Genomic DNA, 26,786 nt, shown 5'->3' on the forward strand with positions numbered 1-26,786 from the left:
ACATTATCTTTAAAAATAGCCCCTTTATTGGAACTCACTATAGATGTTCTCTGGTCCCTGTCTGTGTTTCAAATGATGGGTGGGCATGTTGTAACGGTCCCTACCATAATCACAGTAAGAGGGGGACAGCCAATCACAGCCCTGCAGTCATACAAACACAGACAGGTTTCAGTTCCCTATCAGGTCCTGCTAGCTGCTGATTGGTTCCTGTCCTACAGTGCAGTGAGCTGAGAGCCGTCGGCTCCCCTGCACAGCCTGGAAATTCAGGGAGCAGGAAGTGGAAGAGAAGGGAGGGATTATTAGGGTTTTTGCAGAAATATTCAATAAATCAGCCTGAAACACTACTTTTTTAAAGTACAATTCTTCTATATCTAAATGAATATAATGCACTCGTACATTCTTATTTTTTTTTTTTTACTCAAAATGTCTCCTTTAAATAATGCTTATTGAAACAAAAATAACTCTTCTCCAAACTTTACCTTGAATATACAGCAAGGAATGTGACCAATAAATACAGCCTGGAACAGTGTTGTTAAAATATGACATACCTTAACTGCAAAACATGTTTTAGCAAGCTTTACAGCATTGATTGTTATTATTATCCTTTGTTTATATAGCACAGAGATTTTCCGTAAAGCAGAATGTACACATTTGGCGACCTGAGCAAACTTTATCTTTTTAGAGTAAGGTTGTATAGATACGAGATGTACCCGTTTTACATATACAGAACCCCCGAATCCTTCACGAAAGATTCGAACAGAACAGAATCCAAATCCTAAATTTCATATGCAAATTAGGAGTGAAGGGGAAAACATTGTTGTAATTCTTGTATTGTGACAAAAAGTTTGGCCATACATTCCCAAGATAGCACACAATAAATCCAGGAGTCCAGGATTCGATTCGGGATTCGGCCAGGATTCGGACTTAATCCGAATCCTGCTGAATAAGGCCGAATCCTGAAATGAATCCTGGATTCGGTGCATCCCTAATTTATTGTGTGCTATTTTGGGAATGTATGGTCTCTTGGGAGGTTCAGTAGACAGACCAGTTATTGTGAAAGCGGCATTGTCTAAAGTAGAAATTATCCACTTGCCAACTTCAAAGGTATTGGCATGTGAGACGAGAGGTAAATACGTGTTTTCACTTTCCTTGGACTCTTAAATCGATTACAAAAAAAGAAAAAAACTCATAAAATAGATTTTTATTTACCAAAGCCTTTACAATGCTGTTTGATTTTTGCATTTGGAAGCTCTTATCTTTTTTTATATAGCTAAATAATCAAATACCTTGTTGGATAGCTGTGTGATAAAGAGACTGTACGTTCATGAAAGGGCAAGTCACCTGATTTTAGGTCTTACAGGAACAGTAACACCAAAAAGTGAGTGTTTTACAGTAATGTTTTACAGTAATGAAAATATAATTAGTGTTGTGCTGCACTGGTAAAACTGGTGTTTGCTTCAGTAACACTACTATAGTTGATATAAATAAGCTGCTGTGTAGCCATGGGGGCAGCCATTGAAGCTGAAAAAAGGAGAAAAGTCACAAGATACACAGCAGATAACAGATACGCTCTGTAGTATACAATGGAATTCTTCAGAAATTATCTGATATCTACTGTGTATCCTGTACTTGAATGGCTGCCCCCATGGCTACACAGCAGCTTTATTCTATAAACTATAGTTCTGTAAAGCAAACACATCAGTTTTACTAGTGCAGGGTACCACTATATTATATTGTCATTCCTTTAAAACACTTTCTTTGTTTGGTGTTACTGTTTCTTTAACAGTTTCCAGTGTTCTCCAATCTTTTTTTAACTGCATCCTGCATTTTAAGGCTTGTCCCAGCATTGACCGCCTTAAAGTGATACAGAAACTAAAAAACGATTCTTCAATATATTAATGTGCATTCAGTTCCTTATAGGTCTTGTTGATTGTTTTTGCTGAACGATCTGCTGTTATAATTGTTTGTAACGTGAAGTTTCTAAGCCTGAGTGTTTTCCCAACCAGACTGTCCATTCTTAACCTGTCCATTACAATTTCTAACATTAAGTACATCTGTAGCACAAACATGACATATGGGGAATGTTGATTGGAAAGTTAAAAGCATTGAGCAAATAGCTAAATAGGAAAATAATTAAGAGAATTGCATGTTATGATAGCTGCCAAAAAAGGTTTCATTTCTGGTGTCAGTATCACTATAAAAAAAAAAAAAAAAGCCTTGTAGGACTGAGCATTTCAAGCAAATTCACAGCATGCTGTATTTGCAGAAGCCCACAGGGTTCAGAAAGTTCACCAGAAATCAAGACTTTTCTCAATTACTTTCTATTTGTGACCGTTTTTCTAATACTGAAGTGGGACATTACATTATTCACCTTATAAAGCAGCTCGGGGGGGGGGGGGTCTCAAACTCTTTAACTGTTCTAAATTGATACATTTCTTATGTTTGTTAACGAGGCCCACATAACACAGAAACCCCTAATATACACATCACAGTTACCTGTTTCTTCAAAAACTTGACACTTGACTTAAACACTGATGTTACAAATTGTAACAACTACTCCACAGCTTACAGACAGCATGCAGGAACTACATAACCCACAATGCATTGCACTGTGATGTTCCATTCGTTATTGAAATCACGTATTCAGGCAATTGTGAGGTTTGGAGGATGCAGGCTGAGGACAGATGACTGCTGATACAAAGTAACAGTAGTCAGCCAGCTCCGCAAAGTAGTCAGAAAGATCAGCAGGGGCTTAGGCTTAGGGAACTGTTCCAAACCATTATAAATCATAAAAAATCTGCATATTTTTTATTTGATGTATATTGCAAAGTTGCTTGAAATTATGTTAACTTTTCAAAAAGTTTGTTTGTGTTCCCCTTTAAAGGCAGCTGTTAGAATTGATAAAATAGTTGTTAAAATGCCACAGATACTGCTCAGAAATGTATCAACTAATTGTAGCAGATCAGAAAGCTCCTGGCTCACTGAACCGTCAGACTTAAACACATGGGACAGGTACATTGAACTTTACATTTTAGGAAACCGGTAATCCTGCAGTGGGTCGGGTACCCTGCGGGTTGCGGGTAGAAGTTCCAGGTGCGGGTATAGACCCGGTTTTGCGGGTCGGGCTGCGGGTCTTCTCAATAACGATTTTTTTACTCCTTTTTTTCTGATCACATCTACTTCCGATGGTGTCACTTCCGGTTTACAATGACAGCACTTCCTGATTCTTGATGGTACTTGCGGGTCCGGTAGCGGGTTCCAAAAAAAGTGGACCTACCAAGGACTCTACACTAAACTGAAAAATGTGTTTGGAAGGTGAACAACCCTTTTAAAGGGGAACTATTGCAAAAATGTCTTACAAGCTTCACTCTATTAAAATCCCCAGGCATCCTGTCTGTCTACAATCAGAATTTGTGCAAAAAGCAGTTATTTTGTTAGATTTTGTTTGTACTGGAATCAGTTATTTGAGTGAGCTCTAATTCATCTGCTAATTCATCTGCTAGGAAAGGAAGCCCCCCCCCCATAAGATATTTTGGATCTAACTGTCAATAAATATCCAATTGCTGCATGAAGAGAGAATGAAGAGAAACAGATGCTGAGAGAAGGATAGTGAAGGTGAACTTCAATTTCAGAAACCGTACACAATTTTTAATTGTTTGTATTTTGAAAGTTTCTTATTTTTATACTACAGACAACTAAAATGTATCTAGGATGATATGGAGTTGCCTCTTAGGTCTTTGGTCAGACCCAGTCATATGGCGCCAAAGGGGCTGGTTTGCTAAAATGTAGCAATGTATGTCCACTTATCCAAAATGCCAACAAACAAGTAGTATACACAACACTACATTTGTAAAATTAAAAATGAGTAATTCAAATTTAAAAGCATTAAAGATGTTCATCTTCAAGTAAATGGCCCAGGATAAACAGCGATGTTGTTAAAAGCCTTTTTCAAATTGATATTGTTTTGAAAATCAATATAACATATGCTATTTATATTTAGAGATTTGTCCAAAGGTGAACATTCCCTTCCTAGCTGCTGTTTCCTTGCCTGCTTGCTTAGTGACACTAAAAAATCATATTTATCAATGGTCAAATTTCGAATTGAAAAAACTTCGAAATTTGAATTCAAAAAGAACAACTGAAATTAAGTCAGTTTTCGATCGAATAGCTCAGTTTTCGGCCAAATTCTAATCGAAGGAATAGCGCATTTGATAGAATTTGAGTTTTTCCCCAAAAAAAATAACAATTCCGCAGGTTTTAGATGGTGAATGGTCAAAAGTCTAATTTTTAAAGAGACCGTGCATGATAAATTTCGATATTCTAATTTTTAAAATTTTAAAGCACACAAAAAATAGCTCGAAATTCTAATTTTATTCATTCGCAAATTCACGCCGACCTTGGATAAATCTGCCCCTAAACGTGATCACGCTGATGGTTTTTTGCTTATAGGTCAGCTTTTGTAAGTAATTTTTAAAGGAAAACTATACCCCCAAAATGATTACTAAAGCAACAGAATTTACATTATATTAAGTGGCATATTGAAGAATCTTACCAAATTGGAATAAATATTTGTTTAAATTGCCCTTTTACATTTTTTTCCCCATGAACCCTCATTTTATCATATTCTCTGTGCTGCCACAGAGATCACCTGCCCAGAAATACTGCAGCTCTAAGTGTAACACGAAGAAGTGTGGAAGCAAAAGACAGAACTCGGTCCTTTAGGGCTAGTCCACACGGGGAGATAGCGACGCGTTTGCGGTCGCGGCGACAAAGCGCCGCGACAGTCGCCGCGACCGGCACAGGCGACAGTTTTGTATGGGCGCCTATGTAAAAACGCCTGTGCTAACCACACGAGGCGATGCGCTTTTCAACAGTCGCCTGAAAAAGCCTGGCGCGACTGTCGCCGCGACCGCAAACGCGTCGCTATCTCCCCGTGTGGAATAGCCCTAAATTGCCTCATGTGACCTAACATGTATGATTTATTTAGCTTGTTTCAAGCTAGAAAACAAGGAATAAAAGCATAGGTTACATATCACATAAAAGAAAATCCCTGTCCAATACAATGATGTTTATCTGCCATCTCATATGTAACCTGAGCTTTTTCTCCTTGTCTTTCAAGTTTGAATGGCTGCCCCCTTGGCTATACAGCAGCTTGTTTATATAAACCAAAGTAGAATTTCTGAAGCAAATACACAGCTTTTACCAGTGCAGAGCAACTGTACATTATATTTTAATTACTTTGATAGTTTTTGGTGTTACTGTTCCTTTAATGAACAATAACTGTTATTAATCCCTCAAACACCGAAACTTGTAATTTTTTTTTTTAATCTAGAATAATTGATCCTAATTTAAACAAGCAATGCAAGGTTTAGAGTGCATATAGTAAAGTAAGAGTGTTTTGACTCCTACTTAGTGCCATAGTCAAAAAATACCATGAAGCATGAGTATTGGATGCTTTCAGTGAGGTTGATAATTTACCAGCACTAATCTATACCTTTCGGGAAAGCCCAAAATGTGTTCATATGAACAAGTGCAGTGTGTAATTTCAGGCACAATCTGCAAAATGTTAAAATGCAGTGCAAATTCAGCTTGATTGTGGGCACATAGATTTGAATTCAGCACTGATGTTTTCTAGTAATATTCAAGTCTTTATTTTTATACTTCTTAAATTAAACAGTACACTAGAAAAAACTCCAGCCATTATATTGCCAGTTGCAAAAGCAGCATAAATTGCACTTCTTTCAAAATAAGATCTGCGTGATGTATCTCATATTATATAACAAAGCTCTGCCAAGAAATGTGCTTTTTTAACATTCTGAGGGAAGATGTTATTTTCTCTTGAGTGTTCGAACGGCTTGGTAGTGTTATCAAGACACAATTTACTGTGCATATGTGTGTTTGTGTGTGCCATTTTCCCATCTAGCAAACATATGGGTTAGGTAATGAAAGATGAAGTTTAGTACAGGTCTCATCACTTTAAGCAACCAGTCAGTACTAGACTGTACTAGTTACCTATTTATAGGGATGCACTGAATCCAGGATTCGGTTCTGGGTTTGGCCAGGATTCTGCCTTTTTCAGCAGGATTCGGCCAAATCCTTGTGCCTTGCTGAACCGAATCCTAATTTGCGTATGTAAATTAGGGGCAGGTTGGGAAATCACGTGACTTTTCGTCACAAAAGAGTTTGTTCCACTTTTCCCTTTCCTGCTCCTAATTTGCATATGCATGTAGCATTCCATTTGCATATGCAAATTAGGATTCGGTTCGGTATTCAGCAGAATCGATCACCAAGGATTCGATGATTCAGCCAAATCCCAAATAGTGGATTCAGTGCATCCGTACCTATTTAAAAGCAAATATTTAATTGGTTTCTATGGGTTACTGAAGCTAAGACAATGTTTGTGCCTTTATTTTGTATCAGGGCTAGTATTTAACATTCTCCTCGGCTGATCCAGATTAGGTTGCAGAATTGGCTTTACAGGCCAAAATTGATTTAAAGCCAGTTAAGTTCTTTGCATAAATAACTTTGTTCTATCAAAGGAAAAAATTTCACAGTACATAAAGGGATCTTTGAGACCCAGCTTCATCTGTGGGTCAGGAACCAAAATAGGTCAGCACACTGTCAAAGAAAGCACTGGCCTTGGAATTTGTCTGTATTCAACATTATTGACTTTTTATGAGGCATAGAGTCATACACCCAGTCTTTTTAGCACTACACTACAGTTCTTTGTGTATTTTGTTGTTGCCTATATAAATAAATATTAAGAATACTAAGGAGGTCAAAAAGTAAATGTTCCTAAGTTTGCCCATGTCTAGTAACCCACAGCAACCAGTCAGATGCTTGGTTTCAGAAAGGTGTAGATGCTTCATGGTGATTGGTTGCTATGCTTTACTAGATGTAGGCAATGTTAGAGTTATTATTATGGTACCAGGTTAGTATACTCTTTCAGGGATGCCCATCCTTGCATACATTCTGTTGTACTGCTGCATGTAGCAATTCCAGGCAGCCTTCTGGTGGACTGGTATAATGCTATTGTGACCAGTCTCTTGGCTCTGCATTCATATTCACATAACTATACAAGCCTATCTATACACTCAGATATATAATCTGTATCTACTGATACAGAAGTAAAGATTTTAAGAGCAAAATAGGCATGGATATTATGCATGCTCAAGAAAACTTCCATGCCACTTTTAAAGGCATCAACAGGCACTATTCAGTTTGGGGTAAAGCATCTTAGATTGTAAAAGCTCCACTGAGGCTGGGACTATTATAGAGATTCTATCGTGAATTTATGGTGTCGTTTTTACTTCTAAATTACATAGTTTACACTGCAAATAATTCACTCTACCATGTAGAGTATGGTAGAGTGACGCATCTAGTGTATTCCTAACGCATCAAGTGTATTTTTTTTTTTATTTGTAATATTGGGGTGTAGGCAGCCATCTCAGGTAACTTTGCCTGGTCATGTGCTTTCAGAAAGAGCCAGTACTGCACTATGGAACTGCTTTCTGACAGGCTATTGTTTCTCCTACTAAATGTAACTGAAGGAGTTGTAGTGTGACATGGATTATTAGCAGCAGTAAAGAGTGATTAAAGTTTATTAGAACACAAGTCACGTGACTGGGGGCACCTGGGAAACTGACAATATGTCTAGCCGCATATCTGATTTCAAAATATTAAAAAATCTGTTTTCTCACGAGGAAACTTGGGAAAACAAAGCACTCAGAGTGCCATCCCGCCGATGATTTAGATTCTAGCCGGCAGGGAAAATAGTCGCCCAAAGAAGAGGCGATTTTTGGGTGAGATACTAATCTCCCCCAAATAGTATTGTGTGCCGCTACCCTAACACCTCCCTTCTTCTTTTGTCAGCCCTAACCACATTCTTCTGTTCATGCCATGAAGCCTATTGTTGTGATGAAAGGGCAATTTTACATAGATATGCATAGTTTTGATTTGCTTTCATTGTGTACAGAAGCCCTCTATACTGTCTTTAAAGTACAATAAATGATGATTGAAGATTATTGCCAGATTGTATCAGTCTTGTCACTGATACATGTACTTCCCATTGAAATACTAAATACAGTGAAGAATACTTTAGGCTGAACACACTAGGCACTTTCTCTGCCAGAGTATTTAAGCTTGCCAATAAGTGCTTAAAACTTTTACCTCCTCTTTTTGTATTAAAGGAGAAGGAAAGCTGCAGAGGCAGTTTATTGCCAATAGATTAGCTACAATAGTGCAAGCTAGAATGCTATATTTATTCCGTAAAATGCTTTACCATACCTGAGTAAACAGCACTAGACTCTCTCTAGGTTTATGATAGCAGCTGCCATATTAGCTCGGTGTGACATCACCTCCTGGTTCAGTCTCTCCTGCTCTCTCATAGCTCTGTGCTCAGATTACAGCAGAGAAGAGCAAAATGAGCATGCTCAAGCATGGAGGTTCAAGTTGAAAGAAAGAAGTCTGATACAAGCCCATGTGTACACCATAGAAGGAAAGAAATTCTGTGTTTCTTTAGAAAGAGCAGCATTACTTTTTACTGGTGTATTCATATAGACCTTTCTGAAAAAGCTTACTTCTTTTAACCTTTGCTTCTCCGTTAACTGCCTGAAAGTTCCAAAGAAGGTATAGAAGGGACAAAACCAGCTGCTTCAGTGAGTGGGAGGTGGCAGGGGCAGTGTATGGTGCACCTCTACTGGCTGAAATTTACTAGTGGGGAGTCTGCACTGTGAACCTTCAGCCTTAAAGAGCACCTGGGGAAACATAGGCTGAAAAAAGAATGGAAAAGGTGGAATTTAGAAAGTAGAAAAGCTTCTCTGTGATTCACAAAATTTTATTTTTCAACGTATTCTATTCAATTGCCAGCTGAGATCTTAAATTGGTTCCTGTGGGCATAATGTAATATGAGCACAAGAGAATAAACTGCCTGTACGTGATTGCTGTAATTTACTGTGCGAAACACATTGTAGTTTAGGCCTCCTGAATGCTGGCAAACAGTGGCTTCTTTTTAGATAAACATGTCTTTTTTCCTCTGCTTTTGGATTTCCATTTTACTGTTTTAAATCTTGTTTTTTGTCCATATTGTCTTTGCTGAGCAGGCAATAGATAGGTTTATGTAATTTCTTCTTTTATAGTTGTCTGACTGATAGCCCTTTAGCTGTTGAACTACAGCTCACACAATTCCCTGACCACCACCAGCAACTTTGCTGCCAAATGTTTATCTCTGATGTATGTATTGAATATTTAACTACACAGATATGCCCTTTGTACTTAGATTTACCTTCCCCTCTGGGGGTTCCCTGTGATGCTAGGGTCCTGTGCAAATACCACTTCTGACCTTATTTTAAACTAGTTCTCCAGAATTGAGACAGATTTCTGTACAGTAAAGAACAAGGTGTACTACAAGCACAATGTTGTTTTAACCAGCCTTGTATATAAATCCAAGCTCTGCAATTTGTTCAGTATAAATATGTAAAAATTAGAATCTCGCAAGAATTGGGTTCATGAAAGTATTTTGAATTAAAGCCACTAATGTTGACTAACCTCAAAGGGCTCTGATTACACAGTATTGTTAAGTGCAGTGGCACATAAGTAAATTGGAGTCTTTAGTATCTTGGGATACAGGGGCACCAAACCACCTCCGACCCCTCTCACCCCTGGTATGGCAGTCCTCTGCTTGTGCAGGTCACAATAACAAGCATCACTTGGGATCCTTATCCAGAAAACCATTATCCAGAAAGCCCTGAATTACGGAAAGACCGTCTCTATAGACTCTATTTTAGACTTTTATTTAAAAATGATTTCCTTTTTCTCTGTAATAATAAAACAGTAGTTTGTACGTGATCCTAACTAAGCTATAATTAATCCTTATTGGAAGCCAGTTCAGCCTATTTGGTTTATTTAATGTTTACAAGATTTTCTAGTAGATTTAAGAAAATATCTGTTATCTGGAAATCCCTGAATGTTCCAGATAACAGGTCCCATACAAAAAAAGTCAGATTGTACGAGTTTTCCATACAATCACTTGATCTAGAAAAGCATGTTACAACTACAGTTCAGTAAACTTTTAGGTTCAAAGACCTTTTACAGTATTCATTAGTATTAAAGGAGAACTAAAGCTTAACTAAAGAAGTAACTGGAAATGTTGTACATTATGTTTTGGGCTTCTGTACCAGCCCAAGGCAACCACAGTCCTTTAGCAGTAAAGATCTGTGGGGCATGCTTACTAACATTGGAGATAAATATCTGGAGAGATTTCTAGAGATATTGCCCATGGCAACCAATCAGCAATTAGATTTAAACAGTCATCTACAAGTTACAAAACAAAAGCAAAGATCTGATTGGTTGCTATGGGTAACATATTAAGAAATCTCTCCAGATTTGTATCTCCAATGTTAGTAAAAATGCCCATGTGTCTTCAAAGATGCCCCAGTAGCTCCCCATCGTCTTTTCTGCTGATTCACTGCACATGCTCTGTGCTGCTGTCACTTACTGAGCTTAGGGACCCACTCACAATATACAGTACACATAGAAAATATATATATATATATATATATATATATATATATATATATATATATATATATATATATATATGGCTGATTAGTAATTAATACAGATAATTACAACATGGAAAAAACGTCAGGCCCTGAGCATTTTGGAAAAACAAAGCACCTCGTATGTTTTCTCACTGGCTACTTGCATTATTGCCAGTGGGAAAGCATTTGGAGGAGATTAATTGCGTGAAGAAGACAGGATTTATCTGAGGCAAATAAAATAATCTCATTGCCCTTAGAGAAAAATACATTTCTATAAAAAAGGTCAAAAACTAGTCTGTTCTATGACGTTACAAGCACAGGTATGGTATCTCTTATCCAGAATGCTTGGGGCTAATATCCTCGTCTGTCATTGCCCATCCGTTTAGAACCCTATAAGCGAATCCACATTTCTCAATCAAACAATTCCTTTTTCACTTTGCTTTCTATGTTTTTCCTTTCCTCTATGGCATATTCAGACTTTTGTTTACACACACGCACTGTTTTTATTGGAGGATGTCTATATTTGCAGTGTCTTCTGGCCCCCATCCAGAGTTCACATATTTGAGAGCAAGGAATTATTACACAAATGCTGTATCTATAGCACAGCAAGGGGGCTTGGACAAATAATGACTGGTGTAGCACTAGAGGAATAGAGTTTTTCCTGCGGTAATTACACTAATAGTGTTGAGAAAACTTCTTACAAACAGAATGCTAAGGCATGTCTTGAAGGTGTTCATACTTGTACAGGTATGGGATCCGTTATCCGGAAACCAGTTATCCAGAAAGAATTTCGGATGTCTCCCATAGACTCTTATAATCAAATAATCCAAATTTTTAAAAATGATTGTTTTTCTCTGTAATAATAAAACAGTCCCTTGTACTTGATCCAAACTAAGATATAATTAATCCTTATTGGAAGCAAAACCAGCCTATTGGGTTTATTTCAGGTATACATGATTTTCTAGTACATGGAGAGATCCGCTCGTTTGGTAATGTCGCCAAACGAGCGGATCTCTCCCCGATATGCCCACCTTGAGGTGGGCAATATCGGGCTGATCCGATCGTGGGCCTTAGGGCCCAACGATTGGATCCTAACGATGGCTAACGGGTGGTCGGATCGCGGGACCACATCAACGAACAGATGCAGCCGATGGGATTTTTAGTCCCGTCTGATCGACATCTGGCCGACTTTCGACAAGATATCGACTGGGGAAGCCTGTCGGAGGGCCCCATACACAGGCCAATAAGCTGCTGACTTGGTCTGTCGGCTGCTTTTATCGACCTGTGTATGGCCACCTTTAAGGTATGAAGATCCAAATTACAGAAAGATCTGTTATCCGGAAAACCACTGGTCCTGAGTATTCTGGATGACATGTCCCGTAACTGTACCTATAATATAAATAGATTGGTAGAAGCGGTGCCCAAGATGGTAAAAGCAAGGACACATGGGAAATTTTGTTGCCGTGATTAATGTCTTATACAGTGGGCTCTCTACTGGCTAACCTGTAAATCACTTCTCAGGAAACCTACATGGTGCAGCTACTTTCCAAATTAGCCCAAACTTTCCTTGCGATGGAACCCCCTTGTGATTCACATGTTAGTTGATGGAAAAAAACAAGGGATGCTTTGTAGCTGACATTAATCATGAGCAACAAAGTGTCCTGTGTGTGTCATTGCCATAAGTAGTCTGCAGCTTAAACAGAGAAATAAGGGAGGATTTGTGCAAACACATTGCCTGTGAGGAAGGCTGAATAGAGCGGAGGGGCTGTTTCTTAGCCTGAATGTATCCAGCATTAGCATTATTGTCTTTCAGGCCCTTATTTGTTTGGGCTACTTTAGTGGAGAGCGGCCCTGAAAGGACAAGGAAAGTTAAACTAAAGAAGTAGCTAGAAAGATTATAGTAGATTATGTTTTGTGCTTCTGTACCAGCCGAAGGAAACCACAGCCCTTTAGCAGTAAAGATCTGTGTCTCCAAAGATGCCCCAGTAGCTCCCCATCTTCTTTTCTGCCAGATTAATTGCACATGCTCTGTGCTGCTGTCACTTACTGAGCTTAGGGACCCACTCACAATATACAGTACACATAGAATAGAAATGTCACAATATAAGGCTGATTAGTAATTAATACAGATAATTACTACATGGCAGCACAGAAACCAGTGCAATTAGCATCAGAATTTAATAATCAGCCTTGTAGCATCAGCTTTTATTTCAGACTAACCTCATTTTCTGCTGGATAATTTGCAACGACCGCTAAGCTTAGCTTCTCAACAGCTGCTCAGAGCCCACTGAGCATGTGAGTGTCACAGACAATTTTCAAGATGGTGAAACCCTGTGACAAGTTTGAAGTCCTGGATCATTGCTGCTATTGACAAGCTGAAACTTTAGGCTGGTGCAATAAGTTCATTATATAGAATATGTAATTTTTCGGTCTATTCATTGTTAGGGTTTGTTTCTCCTCGAAGTTTATTAATCTTTGATAGAATGTTGACAGACGGAAAAGAGGGCTCAGTTACTTGTGGGCTCATTATTTGTTATATGTCATGCTCAAGGGCCAAATAATGTTATCATACTTGAAGTCCCAGGGTAGGCCTGGATGCCCAAGTAGACCAAAAACAGCCACTTTGTATGTTAATTTGATTATCATTTTGTCATTTCCTTAAAGGAGAAACAAACCCTTAATACAAAAAAAAAACCTTTCCCCCCTACCCTACATAGACCCCCCCCAGGCAAATGGCCGCAACTCTTTACTTACCCCTCTGGCAGATTCTGTCCAGAGGAGTTCATGGGCGCCATCTTCAGCCGCTTCAGTAATCGTCGGAATGAGACTGGCGAAGCAGCAATTTTCATGAGTTTTGGCGCATACTCAGTTGTCGCAAGAAAGGAAAACGCTCCAACTGCGCATGCGCCGATTCGCCGGTCTCATTCTGAAGATTACTGAAGAGCAGAAGATGCCATCTGTGAACTCCGCCAACTTTGAGCGACTTCGGAAAATGAAGGGTCGCGTGTGCATTGCCGCAAGCGATTTTAATTTTAGCCGGTGGAGGGCAGGGAGAAGGCAATTTGGGGAGATTGTCGCCCCGAAGAAGAGGAGATTTGTCGCTGGGGTGACCCTAAAGAGTAAGGGACATTTGCCTGGGCGGGCAGCTAGGTTGGGGGGGAACAGGGAGGGGGGTCTATTTAGGGTAGGGGGGTAGGGATTTTTTTTATTAATGGTTTAGTTTCTCCTTTAAAGGAGAAGGAAAGCTACGGAGGCATTTTATTGCCAATAGATTAGCTGCAATAGTGCAAGCTAGAATGCTATATTTATTCTGTAGAATGTTTTACCATACCTGAGTAAAAAGCTCTAGAAACTCTCTGTTTGTTTAGAATAGGAGCTGCAGTATTAATGTGGTGTGACATCACTTCCTGCCTGAGTCTCTCCCTGCTCTGGGCTCAGATTACAGTAGAGAAGGGAGGGGTGGGGGGAGAGGAGCAAACTGAGCATGCTCTTGCCCAGGGCAATGAGGTTTAAGCTGAAGGCAGGAAGTCTGATACAGAAGCCCATGAGTACACAATAGAAGGAAAGAAATGCTGTATTTCTTTTGACAGGGGACTCAGAGCAACATTACTTTGGGGGTTTACTGGTATATTTAGATGGACCTTTCTGATAAGGCTTACTTAGTTTTAACCTTTCCTTCTCCTTTAAGTATACTGTATTACTAATTTGCTACTGTTGACTGCAGGCAGATAATTGCAGACTACTGGTACTTCACAAGATGAAGACAACTTTTCACCATTATGTGTCCTCTAGTTGGGCAGCCCTGTTGTAGAGCACGGTTTACCCTACACAATACATTCAGATGACACATTCTTGCAAATGACAATCTCTAATTAATACTGTCTCTACCTCTTCACTTACCCTAGATATTACGATATATTATGATAAGCATGCTTCAATGGCCTTTTGTTGTATTTCTTATCTTCTTCCTGAACAGCCCTGTAGAATAAATGAACTATCCTAATCCGTCCCTGTTCTGCTAGTGATGATTCTCAGCAGGAAGCTACAGAAAGTTAGCGAGATGGGGACAAAGGTGAAAAAAAACCTCTTCATAGCACTCCCAGCATTTGCCATTATGTGGAAAGCATAATATGTCAGACGTAATAAAAATATCTCTTGACTTGGGTCTAAAAATGATGCCAGTCATTTAGAGATCAGTGCAAGCTAAAATTTTTATGAAGGAAGTCCTAGTAGTGCATATAAAAGCATGAGGCCGAAGCCGGAGTGCTTTTATACATGTCATGGAACTCTGAGTTTACTTCTAATATACTTCTATTTTACAATAGCGGGTACTTTATTTATTACAATACACAAGTTTCTGAGGAATTCCATGACAAGATTATCCTGACGACGATTCTCTGCAGATCTAAAAGCGTTGACATACTATGTAAGAATAAAAAGCATGCTCTCTCTCTCTCTACCCGAGTATAAGCCGAGGTAGCATTTTTCAGCATATTTTGGGGGCTGAAAAACTCGGCTTATACTCAAGTATATACGATATATATATTTTAAATGTGCCTGCACTATTCTCCAAATGATCTGTTGAGGTGCACAGACAATTAAGAATGCATATGATTGGTAAGGGCCAGCACTCTTTTGCATTAGATTTAAAACAACAAAATGTCTTTATTTCACATACCACTTGTGTTAAATAAATCAATTTTTTTCCAAATGATTCCCTTTTTTCTCTGTAATAATTTAAACAGTACCTTGTATTTGATCCTAACTTAGATATCCTTATTGGTGGCAAAACAGTCCTTTTGCATTTATTTAACATATTTTTTTGTAGAACGATCCCATGTCCCAAGCAGTCTGGATAACAGTTCTCATACCTGTAAAAGTACAAGGAGAAAAACTCCCCCCCCCCCCCCCCGGGCTTTTCATGTCATTTAGCATGGGCAAGTTCTTGTGCATATATGCATTTCATACATGGTTAGATCCCGCTGTTTACCTTCCACACCAGTTGTTGAAGATGTGAGTTCATAGCAAGTTAACTATAATGGATTATGATATTGCAGCGAATACTTAAAACTGGGACTTCATATAAAGGAAAATAATGCACCAGCATTTAGTTGATTTTTATGAATTCCAAATAATACTGCTGATCCTGTAAAGAGCTGGCAGCTTAAAATAGGGATTCTTAAATATTGTAGTAGAAACAGGCATTTCTAAGTATGTGTACTTAAAGGGATATTGTCAAGGTAAACATGCTTTTTTTCCAAAACGCACCAGTTAATAGTTCTACTTCAGCAGACTTCTGCACTGAAATCCAATTCTCAAAAGAGCAAAACAGATATATATATATATATATATATATATATATATATATATATATATATATATATATATATATATATATATATATATATATATATATTCTGTTTTGAAATCTGACATGGGGCTAGACATACTTAATGTAACTGAATCAGTCTCAGTGGGACTTGGCTTTTACTATTGAGTGCTGTCCTTAGATCTTCCAGGGAGCTTTTATCTTGTGTTAGGGAGCTGTTATCTAGTTACCTTCCAATTGTTCTGTTGTTAGGCTGCTAAGGGAGGAGTGGTGGGGGTGAAATCACTACAACTTGCAGTACAGCAGTAAAGCGAGACTGAAGTTTATCCGAGCACAAGTCACATGACTGGGGGCAGCTGGGAAACTAACAATATGTCTAGCCCCATGTCAGATTTTGCTCTTTTGAGAAATGCATTTCAGTGCAGAAGTCTGCTGGAGCAGCTCTATTAACTGATGTGTTTTTTAAAAGACATGTTTTCCCATGACAGTATCCCTTTAAGTACACATACTTAGAAATGCCTGTTTCTACTACAATATTTAAGAATCCCTATTTTAAGCTGCCAGCTCTTTACAGGATCAGCAGTATTATTTGGAATTCATAAAAATCAACTAAATGTTTTAATAAACCTACACAGCATTCTTCCATTCTTATAGTGCCCCCCATCTAGGCTTGGGCAGGGATTCAAAGTAGGCCCTGGTAGACTCTATGGGATCTGCAAGTTTGAAACCACACGTTACATAAATACGCAGCGTATTTTAAATATGGCGTCCAAATTCTTGCGAGATAAATGACACGTTTTTACGGCCGGTGACGTAAATACGTTGTGTATTGACGATCATTCCTGCTCCATTTTGCATGTAAATAGTTTTTCTATTTTCTATTTCCAGCCATCAGAATTATGGGGAACGAGAACAATGAGAAGTGCATGTTGGGAAAAGAAACCTACGTGCTGAAAAACGCATGTTGGTGGTCGCATGTGGTTTTAGTGGCGTATTTACACAACATAAAAACACCATGTTTGTCCTTGCCCTAAGGGTAAGTCCACACGAGCAGATTCGGGGAGATTAGTCGCCCCAGTGACAAATCGGCTCTCCTTCCCCGAACTTCTTTCCCCCTTCCTCCACCAAAAATGAAAATCGCCTGCGGCAATTCACACGCAGCGCTTCATTTTCCAAAGACGCCCGAAGTTTCCTCATCAGGCAACTTCGGAAAATGAAGCGTCGCGTGTGCATTGCCGCAGGCGATTTTCATTTCAGTAGTGGGAAGGCAGTTCTGGGAGATTGTCGCCCCGAAGCAGAGGCGATTTGTCGCTGGGGCGACTAATTTTCCCGAACCTGCTTGTGTGGCTTCACCCTAAAGGGGCAGTTGTAAAACTTAGGCTTTTCATATGTTCTGCAAATAACAAACAAAATGAAAGTTTTAAAAGTGCATTGGTTTCAATTGTATACCTCTCATATAAACTTAATAAGCCACTTTGTCTAAATTGTGAAGATTTGATACAATGGTTAACACATTCCTCAGCAGCCCATACCAGCAATGTATCAAGAGCGGCATTTAGCGCATGAGCAGGAGAATGGCAGTTTGTGCATGCGCTCAACCAGCCGGTGCAGAGACCGACCAGCTTTCTTAAGCTGGACATAGATGCAAAGATCCAATCGTACGATCGGACTTGCCCCATCTCCTGACCCGCCACTAAGCATTCAGATCAAAGTCTTACCAATCAGATCAAATAAAGGAGTTAAAGAACAGAACAGCCAATGTTCTGCCCCTGACAGCAATCATACGAAAGTTATGTCCGACAAAGCTAGTGACAGTCTCCCACTGAAAATCGTACGATCGGCAATACACGCAGAGATATTATCGGCAGCCGACAGAAATCTTTTAACCTGTCCCATCGACCAAATGACCGATCTCCGCCGGACGAAAAATGTCGGGACTCTCCACACACGGTCCGAAAATCGTATGAATCCTCGATTCGTACGTTTGGATCTTTGCGTCTATGGCCAGCTTTAGGGTGCCTGGCCCGGCTCTGAGCTACTGTTTTATTATTACTGAGAAAAAGGAAATCATTTTTAAAAAATGTAATTACCTTAAAGGGGTTGTTCACCTTCCAAACCCTTTTTTCAATTCAGTTGTTTTTAGATTGTTCCCCAGAAATAAAGACTTTTTTCAATTACTTTCCATTATTTATTCATTACTGTTTTTCCGAAAATCTAAGTTTAGAGTTGAATGTTCGTGTCTCTGGTGTTTGAGTCTGGCAGCTCAGTAATTCAGGTGCAGACGCTAAACTGGTACAATTTTGCAACATTTAGTCGATACATTTATCAGCAGTATCTCTAGTATTAGCAACTATTGTATCAATTCTAAGAGCTGCTTGTAATAAAACCCAGAGATTCTGCTCATTAGGGACAAAAAAGAAATGTATCCACTAAATATATCAATTTAGAACAGTTTACAGCAGGGGTCCCCAACACTCCTGAACTGGGCAGACAAATGAATGCGGCGTGTCGATTTGTGAGCGAAGCCGTCGCTGGCGAGTTTTCGTAGGTTAGTGAATTTGCCCCAATGACTCGCCTTGTGCACCACAAACACATTCATTTGATAGGTAGGCTTGATTCAGTTTTTTAAGCTTTATAATATTTTAAACAGGATTACTACTGTTTATACTATTATTTTTATATAGTTATCCACTTTTTTTCCCCTCGAATTGCCAGTAACCGAGCACAAAGTAAATTCACTTCCAAAGCTTATAAAGTGAGGGCACTTAAAATGCATAACATGTATTGCAGAAAGCAGTGTTCCTATAGCAACCATCCAGTAGGTCACAAGCAGCTCTACGTACATCATTGGTTCTTGATACTAACTAATATGGAACAAGAATGATCAAGAAATGATGATCACTAATAAGTAGCAGTTTCCTTCCTGCAGCGCTGAAAACAGTTTGTTCTTTTTATGAATTATTTTCCTTTTGCTTACTATGTTCTCTAGAGAATGTTTTCCTGTGCTTAATTCAAACACAAACTATATGAGATGTAGATATTTGTGAGCACGGTTTAAGCAAGGCACAATGCATGGAATCCAGGATTCGGCCTTTTTCAGCAGGATTCGGATTCGGCTGAATCCTTGTGCCTGGCTGAACCGAATCCCAATTTGCATATGCAAATTAGGAGTGGGAATGGAAATTGTGACTTCTCCCACAAAACAATGTAGTTAAATGTCTTCCCTCCCATAATTTGCATATGCAAATTAGGATTCGGTTCGGTATTCGGCCGAATCTTTCCGAAGGATTCTGTGATTCTGCTGCATCCCAAATAGTGGATTAGGTGCATCTCTAATTAATATCTAAAAAACCCAAAAAACTTGGGTTGGTTTTAACTCTGGTGACTGCAATACACTTTCTTTTGTGTAGATGACTTAATCCTTGAACCTTGACTTGAGTTTACCAGTAATATACACAATTATGTAAGTTGAAGACACATGGAGCTACTCATAGCAGCTACTTGCCATGGCTGCAAAACAGAAACTGCTCTGCCCTTCCAGGCTACATTGTCTAGGAATGTGGTCACAGCCTCATTGCCCCGCCTAATGGTTTTAAAAAATGAGTGTTGAGCACAACTTTCCCTTGTTTGTTATTGTCTAGGAATTTGTTGTTGTCTTGTGGCTATTTATCAAAGTGAACCTGTCAGATGTATACCTTGGCCCACCCAAGAGGATTAGCATATTACTCACAGGTGCTGATAAAGTTGAATGGACGTATATGTTGCAGCAAATACATTACATTACACATGTCCAGGGAACCTTAATAAAGACAATAGAGTTGTTATAATGCCCTACATATGAACCCACTGTATAGTTTATGTTCCATATGTTAGAAAATGTATGGGGGAACCCGGTTACCTAAAAAAAAAATTTTAAGGACTTTTGCAGCCTATCACTCTGAAATAAGGAAAATACACCAGCGTTTTTTGGGACTGGTGAAGGCAAGTCTGGCGAAAGGGGTAATGTTCAGTGAAATCCGCATCTTAGTGAATTTGCGTAGTAATGTCCATTCGCAAGAGAGAATATTTGCCTGGTGATAGAGTGCGAATGAGCGCTAGCGTCTGTCTCTTTCGGTAGCGAAGTTACGCCCATTAGTAAATTGGCAAAGTGCCTAAAAACGGTAACGCTGGCGAATCATCATAAATGGTCATGGAAGGCATCAACTGATAGGCGTTTCATTTTGGTGTGATGGACTGGGATCCAGTTAAAACTGTTGCTTCAGGCTGTTGACTATGAGGCTCTGCTGCAGGGTCCTACATACCTCCCAACTGTCCTGTTTTTCGCAGGACAATCCTGATTTTGACAGTACAGTCCGCAGTCCCGGATTATTACTGAAATGTCCCGAATTTCTCTTTGCACTGAACAGCCAGATAAAGATATAAAGGTTCTAACTTAATTGGTTTATGGCAGAAGCCCCCAAAATAGATACTTAGATACTTTTGTAAAAATGTAAGATAAGCAATTCTAACAATTTAAGATAAGCAGGTCTCTTGGGAAAACTGACTTGCAGCTTAAAGGGAAATTCCCCTTCATTAGCAACTGTATTGTATTAAAACTGTAATAATACATCAAAACCACAAACTTTCATAACTTGGCAATGTGGTAAAATTAAGATAGTAATTTGGGGGTGTGGCCACACAAATGGGCGTGGTCAAAATTTACTGCATATCGTGCCAACACTTTTTTTTTTGTCCCTTTTTCAGTTCCCCTCCATATAGTTTTTATATTATTTGCTTTCCTTTGCTGCCACTTTTCCATCTTTCAGATGTGGTCCCTGACCTTGGCAACTAAAAAACTATTACTCTGTGAAACTACCCTTGGCAACTAAAAAACTATTACTCTGTGAAACTACAAAAGTTTATTTTCTTTTTTTAATTCCATTTATGTTGATACGTCTGAACAAAAAAGAGCTGCATGCTGCTTAGTTACCATCACTTACAAGCCACTGCTTTATTATTGCAGAGAAAAAGAAAATCCATTTTTTTTTTACAATTGGCTCTTTAGGAAATGCATAAATTTCACTCTGGAGAACCACATCAAGTCCAACATTGTTTTATTCCTCCATGTTTCGGATGTACGTATCCTTCATCAAGCACCTGATATGGATATCTTAAACATGTGCATGAAAAAATAAAACAATATTTAGGGATGCACTGAATCCACTATTTTGGATTCAGCCGAATCCATCTTGGAAGATTCGGCCGAATACCGAATCCGAATCCTAATTTAAAATACAAAATAGGGGCGGGAAAGGAAAAAGTGGAAAAAAAAATGGTTTACTTCCTTGTTTTATAACAAAAAGTCACGTGAAATCCAGAACCGATTCGTGCATCCCTAACAATATTGGACTTGATGTGGTTCTCCAGAGTGAAATTTATGCTGATCTTTGAAGTTGGATGGTCCTGGCGGTGCCATTACTCTGTTGAGATGAACCCTGTTACAGATTAAAGTGTGGGAGGATACCCACCAAAATGTAAAATTACCTATAGACAAGGGATCCAATGGTGGAACACTTACAATTCATGTATATTTCATTATTTCCAATTGTGCATTTGTGATACCAATGTCTTAAGTGTTTTAATTTGTAAACTCTGGAAAATACTTAGAATTATGTACATGCATATATTTGATTTAGATGGAAATTATACTTTTGTGAGATTTAGGTCTTGTTTTGTGTATGGACCTGTAACGGTACTGTTTGTACAACAGGCTGCTGCACAGTGTCAGACTGGCCCACAGGGATACCAGGAAAACTCCCGGTGGGCCCAGGTGTCAGGGGGCCCTTGTGCTGCTAAAGATTTGGCCTATTTCATGGTCATTCCCTATTTCTATGAGAACAAAGTGGCTAAATAGATGGAATAATAGATATAGTATGTAAAGAATAGAGACTAGGAGAACAGAGGTTAAGTGAGGAGAAGAAGAATAGTACTGAGAGTGGGCCCCTGGTCTAAGGTTTTTGGGTGGGCCCCGTGGTGTTCCAGTCCGACGCTGCTGCTGCAAGATGTACCGTCACTTTCCTGCATTCCCTTCATCCTATAGGAATCTGATCTCACGTCACCCCTAGTTGTAGCCCTGTTTCTTAAGGTGGCCATAGATGTTACAATTATGATCTTTCCTTGAAAAGATATTTCCAAAAAAGATTGTTTGTTTAAACACACGTGTAGAGCTGAATCGTCCGATATACAGGTAGAAACAATAGAATTCGACCTGTATCTGACTATTCAGCAGTAACAATAGCCCATGTTCCTTCAAAGGCACCCAATCAAAATTTTCTGGCCAGCCCGATCGATGAGCTACGATATCCAAGTCTTCTGCCGATATCTGTCGGCTCGTTTCCCACCGTACTGAATATTGTACAGAAATTTGTTTTGTACGATATTATTGCTGCCTCTATGGCCACCTTTAACCCTGAGTGCCCAGATTTTAAGGTACTGCAACTTGTATTGTCTCTTTAATTATATGTTTAAAGGAACAGTTACACCAAAACATGGAAGTGTCTTAAATTAATGACAATATAATGTACTGTTGTGCTGCGCTGGTAAAACTGATGTTTGTTTCAGAAACACTACTATAGTTTATATAAACAAGCTTATATGCAGCCATTCAAAGCTGAAAAAGGAGAAAAGGCACAGGATACACAGATAAGCTCTGTAGTATACAATGGGATTCTTCAGGACTTATCTGTTATCTACTATGTGTTCTGTGCTTGAATGGCTGCCCCCATGGCTACACAGCAGCTTATTTATATACACTATAGTAGTAATTCTGAAGCAAACACCAGTTTTGCCAGTGCAGGGCAGCAGTGCATTACATTCTTTTCTTTAAAGGAAAACTATACTCCCAAAATGAATACTTGAGCAACTGTTTATATCAAATTAAGTGGCATATTAATGAAACTTGCCAAACTGGTGTATATATTTAAGTAAATATTGCCCTTTTACATCTCTTTCCTTGAACCACCATTTTGTGATTGTGTGCTGCCTCAAAGATCACCTGACCAGAAATACTACAACTCTAACTGTAACAGGAAGTAGTGTGAAATCAAAAGATAGAACTCTGCCTGTTAATTGGCTCATGTGACCTAACATGTATGGTTTGTTAGTGTGCACCGTGAATCATACAATCCCAGGGTATGGCCCTTATATTTTAAAATGGCAGTTTTCTGTTTATGATTACCCAATGGCACGTACTAATAAAAATGGTTTATTTACATGAAGCAGGGTTTTACATATGAGCTGTTTTATGTAATATCTTTTTATAGAGACCTACATTGTTTGAGGGGTATAGTTTTCCTTTAAAAAACTTTAATTTTTGTGCTGTTACTGTTCCTTTAAGGAAGAGGAGATTTATAGTCTAGCAACATTTGGGGACTCAGCTAAAAAATGAATGTTTTAGACTCTAGAGCAAGGCTGTCCATGGGTTGGATGCGGATTTTTGTGGTCCTCAGACATGTCAAATGGTGGATAAATGGCTCCAGTTATTGAAAATCGTTAACACTACTCTTGAGTATGTGCCTATAATTATTTCATACTTGTTCTCTATTCAACCACTGTGTCATTTACTGTATCTTCTGGCTTGAAGCTTATTAGTGGGCTACATAAATCTCCCTTTATTTCCCTCTGTTAAACTGGCCATAGACGTGCAGATTTTATCCTTGTAATCTGACGTCGCAATCTTCCGACCTGCCACTAACATTCAGATTAAATAAAGTAGTAAAACTACAAATCAGACCATGTTCTGCCCTTGACAACAATCGTACAGAAGTTTTGTCCCGACAAGTTCTAGTAACAATCACCCACTGATATTGTCAGATTGTCCGGCAATACATACAGATATATTATTGTTAGCGAACAGTAAGCTTTTAACCTGTTTGATCGAATAAAAGACTGATCGCCATGCTACGAAAAATGTCCTTATGATCCAAACGTACGAATCATCGATCTGTACGACTTTATCTTTGCGTCTATGGCCAGCTTTAGAGTAGGAGGTACCTTTTCATGGCCCATGTGCCTACTTTTTGCATACCTCCCAACATTTTGGAAGTAAAAAGAGGGACACAAAATGTTTTCACACGTAGCGCAGCGAAATTTTTTGACCATGCCCATTTCTGTGGCCACACCCCCTAATTACCATGTTCATTTTACAAAATTTGGCAGGTTATGAAAGTTTGAAAATAATTCTCCTTATCTAAACTGTTTTTTTTGTGTCTCAGAATTCTTACAAAGTATCTTATTTGCACCTGTTACCTGTTCTGGGCTCTCTGCTAAAAGCCAATTAAGTGAGAAATTTTGTTTCTTTTTCTGGCTGTTCAGTGCAGAGAAAATAGGGACTTTCCAGTACAAATGAGGGACTGTGGGTTGAGCTGTCAAAAGAGGGACTGTCCCTCCGAAAAAGGGACAGTTCGGAGGTTTGCTTTTTGTTCCCCATGTGTATGTTCACATATGGTTATAAAAAAATGTTTTTGTTAACCCCTTAGTTCCAGTTTGAGGAGCAGATGAACAGTTCACTAGGGTAGAGAACCACTTGTGTGTATCTTTAGTCTGACTAAAGAAAGTGTACAAAAAGCTGGATATGAATACTTATACCAACTGAGCCATCCAATATTCTCTCTATCCATTACTGCATATTTTTTGGGGGTGGTGAAAGCAGGCTTGTTTATTTTCATGTATGGTTTTTAATGTGAATTGTATGACAAAAGCTTTTTTCACTTTTTATTTCCATGCATGCATCTTTCTATTTCCTCATGATAGTTGCAGAGTTATCAGTGTTGAATTGAATGGATTTTTCTCCTACCTTGTGTACACATTTGTGTTACATTTGGTCTAGGTCATTTGTTGTTTTTATTTTATCCCACTAGGCCTGTATGTTTAGTAAGCTGTGGTTAAAGGAACCATATAGAGCTGGTTTTAACACGAGGGCAGTAAAAAGAATTGGTAATAGGTCATACTTGGTTGTTTTAGAATATTTGTGGATTTTTTTTGCCACTAAATGTGTACACGTGTTACTGTGAATAAGAAATATATTCAGGTTGTATGCAGTTGATCATATGCAGTTAATTATACGGCAGGGACATTTTGTTTTTGTGGAATGGACAAAATGTGTCATTGTTGAGTTTGTTTAATGTTAGATTTTGTTTTTAGTTAAAAGGTATGTACATTCTTACACTCCATTTTAGGGATTCTAAAGGAAAAAGTCACTAATGCAAACTGATTATTTTTATTTACAGTGTATGTAATGTAGCTCTTCACATCCGACAGATGAAGTTTTATCCTCATGGAATTAACGGTATGCGCTCCCTTCCCACACAGATTATTATGTAAAAAACTGCTAAAAATGCAAAGCAGCGCAGTTACTGTTACTCTATCAGCCCACACCTTTGGTTGGGGATAACCTTTTTGATCAACAGGTGCCCTTTAAGGAGGGCTGTTGTCCCTAAGCGGGTTTAGTTCTCCTTTAAAGTAGAAGGAAAGCTACCGAAGCAGTTTATTGCCAATAGATTAGCCACAATAGCCATGCTGTATTTATTCTGCAGAATGCCTTACCATACCTGAGTAAACAGCTCTAGAAGCTCTCTGTTTAGGATAGCAGCTGCCATATTAGCTTGGTGCAACATCACTTCCTGCCTGAGTCTCTCCCTGCTTACTCCTAACTCTTGGCTCAGAATGATTATAGGAGGGAAGGGGAAAAGGGAGGCAGAGAGCAGCAAACCTTGAGGGTTTATACTGAAAACAGAAAGTCTGATACAGAAGTCCACGTGTACACAAAAAAAGGAAATAAATACAGTTTCTTTTGCCAGACGACTCAGAGCAACATTACTTTGAGGGTTTACTGGTGTGTTTATATAGACCTTTCTGATAAAGCTTACGTAATTCGAGCCTTTCCTTCTCCATTAAATGAGATAGTGGCACAACACTCTAATAAAAATTAGCGCCTGATGGTGTGTGAAATTTTTCCTGCTTTCTTTTAAAGAAGATAATACAGGAAAACAAATTTGTTTACTACATTTTCTGAAGAATTAAAAATAGGTATATATTCATTTGTACCCTAAAATACAAACTGACAAAACCTTTAGTAAAATCTTGAAACTTTTAGTAAAAGTGTTAGCTCCCACATATTCTTGGATCAAAAATCATTCTAATTAAAGGGGTTGTTCACATTTACATTTTTTTATTTTTATTATTCTTTATTTAGGATACCATAGTTGCTTACACAGCGACATAAAATAGGGAGGGGAAAAACAAAAGGCAAGAAGGTTAGGGTAAGGGGCTAGGGAATCTTTTTCCTAGGTATGACAATGTACATACGGTAGGTTCTTTTATTACAGCACATTTACTTTTTTTAGTATGATGTAGGGTCATATTCTGAGCGACAATTTGCAATTGGTTTTCATTTCATTTTTTTTTTATTATTTGTTGGTTTTGATTTATTTTGCTTTTTTATTCAGCAGCTCTTCAGTTTGTAGTCTCTGCAATTACTGTAGGTAGCTAGGGTCCTAATTACCCTACAAGACCATGCATTTATTTAAATGAGACCCCAAATGTTCGGAAAGAAATCTGCACACACGAAGTAATGCAGTTAGGGAATTTACCCCTATTTTATTTAATTATGCCACCAGTCGCACAACTTGCACTTAGCAGCTTTTTTGGCCGACTGCAACTATAACAATGAAAGCAAACATTTGATTTGTTGCCGTCAGTCACTGCCCATGTGCAAATTTTACCATTGGTGATAACTGAACCTCTGTCTGATCAGTTGCCCTGCTAGTCGTACTCAAGCCCAGATTTGTGGCGAGGCCACATAGGCCCGGACCTAGGGTGGCGAAATTTTAGGGGCGGCATGCTGCCCAGCCGCATCCTTAGGCGCACTGGGGACGCGA

General features: G+C 38.8%; 1 protein-coding gene across 4 annotated transcripts in view; it reads left to right on the forward strand.

The window, feature by feature from the left end:
* Positions 1–26,786, forward strand: part of stag1.S (stromal antigen 1 S homeolog) — a 117,792-nt gene that overhangs the window by 13,232 nt on the left and 77,774 nt on the right. Inside the window, exon 2 of one of the 4 annotated variants that reach the window (XM_041563958.1) lies at positions 25,137–25,195. The gene's annotated coding sequence lies outside the window, so the exon portion shown is untranslated. 4 annotated transcript variants of the gene reach the window in all.

This window comes from Xenopus laevis, chromosome 5S, assembly GCF_017654675.1.
Source record: "Xenopus laevis strain J_2021 chromosome 5S, Xenopus_laevis_v10.1, whole genome shotgun sequence".
NCBI classification, from domain to species: domain Eukaryota; kingdom Metazoa; phylum Chordata; class Amphibia; order Anura; family Pipidae; genus Xenopus; species Xenopus laevis.